At 26.7% G+C, this 9,395-nt stretch overlaps 1 protein-coding gene across 2 annotated transcripts in view; it reads right to left on the minus strand.

Annotated features, from left to right (window-relative positions):
* Positions 1 to 6,745, minus strand: part of LOC145261213 (voltage-gated inwardly rectifying potassium channel KCNH7-like) — a 1,042,998-nt gene extending 1,036,253 nt beyond the window's left edge. For both annotated transcript variants that reach the window (XM_080119561.1, XM_080119557.1), the window contains exon 1: positions 6,608 to 6,745. The gene's annotated coding sequence lies outside the window, so the exon portion shown is untranslated. The remainder of the gene's footprint in view (positions 1 to 6,607) is intronic.
* Positions 6,746 to 9,395: the final 2,650 nt, after the last annotated feature.

Raw genomic sequence — 9,395 nt, forward strand, 5'->3', positions numbered from 1 at the left:
CAATTAATCACCGCAGGAAGATGTGACACAAGGTGAGCATGTTAAAAAGATGATGCAAAAAATGTCTGAGTTTAGTCTGTCCGCTATTCCTGTTAGAGGTATTTCAGTACGAAGTAAGAGAGAATAAAGCCTGGGTGGGTTACCCTCCCAGAAATACCCTATCTTGTCAGTCCAGGATTAGTTAATACCTAAGCAGCCCACCTTCTGTTTAACTAATACACGAGAATATTTTCTCTACTGTCTAGTGCAAGAAGAATTTATTTTCATGTATAGGTACTAACGGAGAGGGGCTACTTTGCCCGGGCGTTAAATGCGCGTAAATATGATACTTTAATTTGGCCAGATCTCGTATACATTATTATAGAATCGTGATGTTAAAAGTTAAAAAAAAAAGTATTTGGGTGCCATCAGAAAGCATCGAAATCGAAACTCTATTATTCAAACGCGGCCATCTTGCCACTGTACTAATGTGACACGTTTACAACCATGTTAAAATTAAAAAATTAAAAAGAAACTAAAATGAATTACAACATGTATAACGATTATTTTTCAATTTTGACCCATCTTTGACCCCTTAAAAACTGCTTTAACCTGCTAAACCCTATAAAAGAACAGTTCATAAAAAATACAATCATTTAGGGCCCCTAGCGCCGCTCTCTGACGTTTAGTTTAGGGAGAGATAGAGTTTGAAAATACGGAAACAGACAAACATATAGCCTCTTATGTACTAGACTAAACCATCCTCTGTCTGTAACAGCTATCACCATGGCAACATACGGCACACTCTGGAGGATGGGAGAACTAGGTCAGTTCACTTGGAATTCACCTGTTGGGGTGCCTCAGTTGGTTTGCGATAACTAACTGTTTATCAAAGAGAGGAGAAAAAACTTAGGTGACCCTCAAAGGACTATATAGAAGAAATACCATGGATAAAAGAGCAAAGCGAAAAGACAAGATGGCGGCTTACAATTAATCGGATAGATTGTTTATTACAGAGAATCGGAACCAAATTGTTACCGTTGATTTCAAATCCTAACATAGATTTATTTTAGGCCTCGTTTACCATACTCTCTTCAGACTTTAGGTCTGTCTTTTTAGACAATGGCGAATCACGCGTTTTAATACCTTTTGATGTTTCGATTCCGTGTTTTTTAAAAAGTTTTATAATTCTTACTGAATAATCATTCCTATCTGGAAGCCTTGTATTAGAGTTCAATTTGCTCGACAATTAGTAGATCTGATATATATCCTCTTTATCACGCCTGTATTTGCTATCTAGGATCAATGATAGATTGGCTAAGCAAACACCTTTGTTTTAGCAAGAAGTTTACGGTTCCTCAAATACGCGAGTTTATTTTTTTCACCAAGGCCAGCTTGACGATTATTTGAAAACATATTCTGCTTCCACTTTAATAATTCTATTGTTATTTAAATGTAGTAAGGGCTTGAACTCAATTGGATATACGTCAGGAGGATAGGACATCCGGATCAATCAACACGTGTTTACAAAATTTCAGTATGAAATTATTTATTATTATTAATATATATATATGTATATATATATATATATATATATATATATGTGTGTGTGTGTGTGTGTATGTTTCAAAACATGTGTAACATTTTAAATATATGCATAAAAATCTGTGTATATAAATAAAATTATGTTAATCTAAGTTCTATTTTAATATTGATATCTATATTTGTCTACCTATACAGGAAGATATATATATATATATATATATATATATATATATATATATATGCCCCTATAAATTTCGTTTTTTGTGTATTGCTATTCATATGAAAAAACTTTTTTGTACTTATACAACTTTCTTATATATAGATCTTTGAATAGCATTAATCTGCAAAAGACCTAGCTAATTTATATATACTTTTAAACATTCATTTTAATTAATTCCTTATTAGTTTTGTCTTTTTTCATGAGATGATCATCTTTAGTTAACTATAACGTGTGATTATATCCATGCAAATATTCAACATAATTAAGAATTGCGTAATATCTGCGCAATTTTTTTTTCGTAAACACAAACCCATTTCTCTCTATATATTGATATATGCGTAAATATATTGGTTTTAAAAATATTGCCTACCAAACTACTCTGTCGGTTTTTAGTCTACGGACATGAAATTAGTATAAAGGGTATTAGAACTCATAGGAAATTTTATATTTAGGGTTTATTCGAGGAAAATCGGTGCAAAAGTGTGATAATTAGAGGAATGAAATTTACGAATATGCATGCGTTAGTTAATAGTTATTAGTTACTGTTTGAATTTTTTGCTTTGCAGCAAACATGCCTTGATATCTCAGACATTAACGTCAAAGGATAAAGTATATCATAATGTAAACGTTTTGCTTTCGATTCTCGGTGGTGGTACACGAGTCATTTTTTTTTAACTTGGAACATTATTCCTATATAGTAGGTGCAATATAATATAATAAATAATACGAAATCTTCATCAATCAAAATATCATAGTTAACTGTATTTCCCGACCGGGGAATGCCGGGCAATGCCGGGCAATGCCGGGTGGCTTACTACTACATATATATATATATATATATATATATAATGGTATCTTATGCACTAGTGTTTAGACCTGTAAGTACGCATAAGGTTCACGTCCTTACATATATATATATATATATATATATATATATATATATGTATATATATAAGTATATGTATATATATATATATATGTATATAGATATATGTATATGTATATATAGATGTATATATGTATATATATGTGTATATATATGTATATATGTATATATATGTATGTATATGTATATATGTGTATATATATATATATGTATATATATGTATATATATGTATATATATATGTATGCATATATATACGCATATATATATATATATATATATATATATATGTATGTATGTATGTACATATATATATGTCGGGATAGAAAAAAATTTCAGTTGGTAAGTAATTTGCTTAGTATGCTAAATATTACTTTATGAGCTTGCATGTATTTTAAAAAATATGAATATAATCCTGAAGTATATTAAGATAACACATGCATACATATACATATATACACACATACATATACGATGTACGCACATACACAAACATACATACATATATACATATATATATATATACACACAATAGACATATATGTATACACCATACATATGCATACGATATAAAGCTGTATACTATTTACATATATATATATATATATATATATATATATATATATATATACTGATTTAATAAAAAAAACAAGCCGTCAACAAATGGGATGATAGCAACAAAAAGTGTATTTCATAATGCAAGCATGAAAATTGCTATGGTTAAGACTAAGCAAAGAAAAGTAAAATGACTAGTTTTTAAAACCATCAATAACTTAAAATAATTCAGAATTAAGAATGTTTTAAAAAAATTAATTTAACCTTATATAAAAATTCTTTATGCTGCAATATTTTAAGTTATAAGTTTATTATATTTTTTACTAGAATATCTTGTTATTTTCTTTTCCTGTGTTAAGTCATTTTACTTTTATAATCTTAATCTTTACCATATTATTTTCCTGCCCACATATTTCTATGTAATCCATGATTTTTTAAGATTTGCTTTAAAATATTTCCTTTCTATATTCAATATTTTCAACAATCCGTATCAACCATTTTTACTAACTTCTGAAAGTGTCTTAAAAAATCAAATAATAAAAGACGTAATTAAGTAAACAAAGAGTAGGAAGTGACAAAAAAGAGAAATAGAATTAACGCGCAACGTCGTAAGCGAAATATTATCAGACTCTCTCCATACATAACCCAAATAGGATTGCATGCGAGCGACATTCCTGCTATGATTTATGAAGTTGTCGACAACGAAAAAGTTGCTATAGTAAAAAACAGCCAATCAAAAGAAATTGTCTCTCACATACCTTACTAATTCTGAGGACATTTGAACACCAGCAATTTTATTATAACATTTTTTTTATGAAAGGAAATTGAACTACTTATTTCAAAATATCGCTATGATTGTGACCTATGAACTGGAAAAATTGTTTGAACTGCGGTCGCAAAATGAGTGACAGCTGAAGCTTTAAATCGGTTAAAAAAAAGTAAAATTAACATTCAACCATAAATTAAAACACTTCCGTGTTTGATTAATACACACACACACACACACACACACACACACACACACACACATATATATATATATATATATATGAGTATACTATATGCATATATATACTTTATACACATATATTTTATATCGACATATACATAAGATGTCCATATATATTTACATATATAGGTACTCGTATAATATAGATGTATATATATTCGTATATATATATATATATATATATATATATATATATATCAAGATCAAGAAAAGTATATTTTATCGTGAAACACGTAATTTTATATATACAATATATATATATATATAATGCATATGTACACACACAGTCGTATACAATTGTATGCATATATATGAATATATGTATATATAAACATACATATTTATATACATATAAACATATACATATATATTTATATACATGCATATCATATATGTACACACACAGACATATATATATATATACAGATATAAATATAAGAATATGTAATTACACACGTGCATTTATACTTGTATATGTATGTATATATATATATATATATATACACGATAGACATGTATATATACCTGTATACACAAAAATATACATACATGTATATATGTTTTTATGTATATATAATATTTGCTTTAATTTTTAGACAGAAATCTAGCAAAGAGCACAATTATTTAATAGTTAGAGCACAATGTTTATTAGTTACATAAAACACTATTGAGTTTACATAAAATTATATTTTAGAACTTATATTTAAGTTACCACATAAAAAAATAACGCATTCAGACTAGCATATTTTTACATAAATTTTTATGATTGGTAAGCCATGTTTCCTAAATAGTTATACGTATATAGATACGTGTATTTATATTAAAGATGACATTATATATATATATATATATATATGTATATATATATATATGTATGTATATATATATATAACTACTTAATTTACTCACCTAAAATTAATATACGAAAGTATAGATTTATGCGTAAACTTTAAGTATTTACTTCAAAAGCTCTCAATACGTAGGTACAGCTAGTTATTAATTTATAAAATATACATGGCAATTAAACTACACTGAATATTCCGCGTTTCATCCACTCTAGGATTCTTCAGGCTTATGCGCATAAGCCTGAAGAATCCTAGAGTGAATAAAACGCAGAATATTCAGTGTAGCTTAATCGCCATATACATTATATATATATATATATATATATATATATATATATATACATATATATATATATATATATATATATATATATATATATGAGTTGCTGTGCGTGTGTTTGTATAAAGCCACCTGTATTTCTATTAAACCTATAATAACAATCATACTACTACTAATAATAATTGTCTAAATTAGTTTGATAAATCTATCTTTTACGATAAATCCAGAAAGATTACAAAGTACTCAGAAAAATATCGCGGTTACACCAGACAGTTCCTGCCATAGGTAAAGACCAATATTCAAAAGTTAGCAAGAATGAAAAATAGAATTAATATATATATATATATATATATATATATATATATATATATATATATACATATATATATACTAGCAAAAGCACCCGTCGTTGAATGGGTTCAAAAACAGCCTATGGAAAATAGATGGGTTATGAAACGGAAGGGTTGTAAAGAGATAGCTTCGAATTCTGGGGTATCAAATCCAAAGCAAAATATGATGAAAGTAAAAATAAAATAGATAAACCCCATAATTTATAATACCATACCTGTTCACACTGAAACACTTATCACAATATTCTGTGGATCTATATTAAAACACCTTGTTAAACTTTGTGACATATTTCTATTCTATGGAGGTCATGCGAGAACGAACGCCCCATAATTTTATTATACCATATTTCATCAAACAGAAACATTATTATCAACGTATACTTACGCAGATAGATATGAAAAGTCTTTATTAAAGTGTTGTCCTATTTCCATTCTATGGAGGCCAGGCGCGAACACAGACCCCCCAATTTTATTATACAATCCCTTATTAAAGTTAAGACATACTTATCAAAGTATTATTATGTACATCTATATCAAAAACACTTGTAAACCTTTTATTTTTAATTTTTTTATTTCTATACTTTGTTAAACAAGCGCGAAGGCAGACCCCACAATTTTAATGAATCATCATTATGCCAGATCAAACATATCTATTCCTGTGTCTCGATACATCTTCTATCATTATATGTGATCAGTTTTCTATAATAGTCAATCATATAGAAGACTATTCGTGACCAGACACGTTCAGCTTTATATATATATATATATATATATATATATATATATATATATATATATATATATATATATATATATATATAACATTTGCACCCGTTTAAATTTGTTTACCTATCGAAATACCTATTGGTAGAATACGCAAAACATTACACACGTGCACAGCGGTATCTGATTAAAAATGTAAATAAAATAGTTACTTACCAGATTCGTATATTCAGTTCAAAAGTTCCCTTTCGGAAATATCCAGTGGTATTTCTTCAGCAAAAAGTATATTAAATACTTCGCCTATTATTGTTCTTCCGTTTTTGTTGTAAAGTGTTCCTCCGTTGTAACTGTTAGTTTTGATTTTTCTATAAAATGACACTGGTTTCTTAAGATACTTTGTAAACCGCCTGCTTCTTTTATTCGGATAATATATATATATATATAAATATATATATATATATATAAATATATATAATTACGATATCAAATATACACAAATGTACTCATATAAACCGTATTGCTTATTTGTATTAATATTACTTTGGATATATATATATATATATATATATATATATATATATATATATATATATATATATATATATATATATAATTACGATATCAAATATACACAGATGTAATCATATAAACCGTATTGCTTATTTGTATAAATATTACTTTGGATATATATATATATATATATATATATATATATATATATATATATATATATATATATATATATATATATATATACAGAGCTAAAAGGGTTTTATTTTCAATTTATGTGTAACTATTTGTTGATTACACTTGTAAAAACACAATTTCATGTTAGTTGTTATTTGGACAATGCTTTTTAAAATATTAGGTTGTATTTGTAATCTATATGCGATTCATGTGCTTAAGTACTTATTGAAGAAAAATAATTTCCCTTGCGGCAAGTCAGTTAATAAACTAATAAGTCTCGCTTAATAGACTGATAAGTTTTTAATTTGACATGTCAAGCTACGTGTTGGTTTAAGCTCTTTTAATTCATATATTATAAGTATAAAGTATAGCATATATATATATATATATATGCATATATATATATGTATATATGTATGCATTTATACATATATATGTATATATATATATATATATTATATAATTATTGTTTGATATCTTAAGTAAATCACCGACTCGAACTTTTTTAATATTATATATTAATATGCCATCTGTAATTATAAAATTATCTATTTTGCTTTTTCTCTTTATTATGAGTATTAGTTAGCATTATTTTGATATGCATGCGTGTCTAGGCCTCTAATATATACTTTGACTTATGTATATTTATATATATACGTATGTATGTGTATGTATGTATGTATGTGTATTTTATGTACTTAGTAATATATAAACATTTATATATATTTTGAATTATGTTTGTATATCATAAGTTTGTATCAATATATAGATGATTGTTTTAATTAATTAAAGATCAAATAATATTTCATGAATTCAATACGTATGTATACATATGCACACATACTTACACATGCATATGTATACACTATATATTAATATATATTAATTAAGTTTATTAAAATAAAAAATCGTGGTAATTTTTTTAGATAACTACTTTTTACCATCTATTTTCACATAGCTTTATATGAGATTTGTATTGAAGTAACCTTTATTTCACAATCAAAATTAAAAAGGTATGAGATGTATCTGTTCCGGGTTTGAAAAACGCCGATCTGGTGCTCCTAGCCATCAAATACACATCCTGATGAAGACGACGTGTAGTTTATTGGTCGAAACGTCGCCTTTCATTACAACGTTCTGTTACCGTTTATCGATGCATCGAATTCGATGTTAAAAACATTAAACGTTCAAATTAAGTATTTTGATATTGATAAGTGTTTATCTGTTTCTAGACTAGTTGCGATATGAAGAACGGTTATATATATATATATATATATATATATATATATATATATATATATATATGTTTCGTACTTTTTCCGTCAGGAATGTCACGATTAATGCAAATGTATTCCGCAAATGTACCAGCTGTCTATGTTGTGATGAGTTCTCATGACAGCTTGAGTCATTTTTTTTTGGTTTGATATGTATTTCTTTCAGAGAAATGAATACCGGTTTTATGTTTTACACGTTTTTGAGTCTGTTTTCGTCTGTGAATAATTACATCAGTTGTCGGTCGCGATCATTTCTTAATTATTTATATGCTTCGTGTGGGTGAGCCCATCTTTTACCAAATTCACAGAACAATTTTTCTGTCTTATCATTTATTTAATATTTCTGTGGTCAATGATTTTTTGTTTCGCCGAAATCTATAAAATGTGCGTTTACTTTGAATATATATATATATATATATATATATATATATATATATATATATATATATATATATATATATATATATATCGCAAGTGTTAGCAACACTTAACTGATGTTATCACCCACTTATAAACAGATGTAGTTTACTTTTTCAACTTTTATTTATTTTTGTAAGGGGGGGGCGGTAATGTTTTTTTAAATGTGGTTTTGCTTTTTGAACATTATGAATTAGGATTTAAGTTTATAATTTAATGGATTGTGTATGTATATCTTTTACGTGTTGAATAACACAAAAAAAGTAAAACTGCATGAAACATATTACGTGTATGAAGGTCCGTTAAGACGAATGCACTAGGATGTTATCAGCAACAGGTAGTGTGATATTTTGACAAAAAAAAAATAATTGTTTCTTTTTTCTTATAATGTAGTCGACGACTTTTCTTCTGTGTGTGTTTTTTTTTGTATTGTTTTGCTAGCATGAAACACACGTGCGTTTGTATATATTGATCAAATAGACTTTTTGATTTGTTTACAAATACGCCTTAGGTTTTATCATGTTTTCTTGTCCGTCTGATATTATTTTAACAGTCAGTTTCTGAATAAAATTATGTTTGTTTCCCTTTCTTCTTAGTAAGAGAAGAAATGGAAAAGAAGTTGAAAT

Source organism: Euprymna scolopes, chromosome 37 (genome assembly GCF_053919585.1).
Source record: "Euprymna scolopes isolate OS-2025 chromosome 37, ASM5391958v1, whole genome shotgun sequence".
NCBI classification, from domain to species: domain Eukaryota; kingdom Metazoa; phylum Mollusca; class Cephalopoda; order Sepiida; family Sepiolidae; genus Euprymna; species Euprymna scolopes.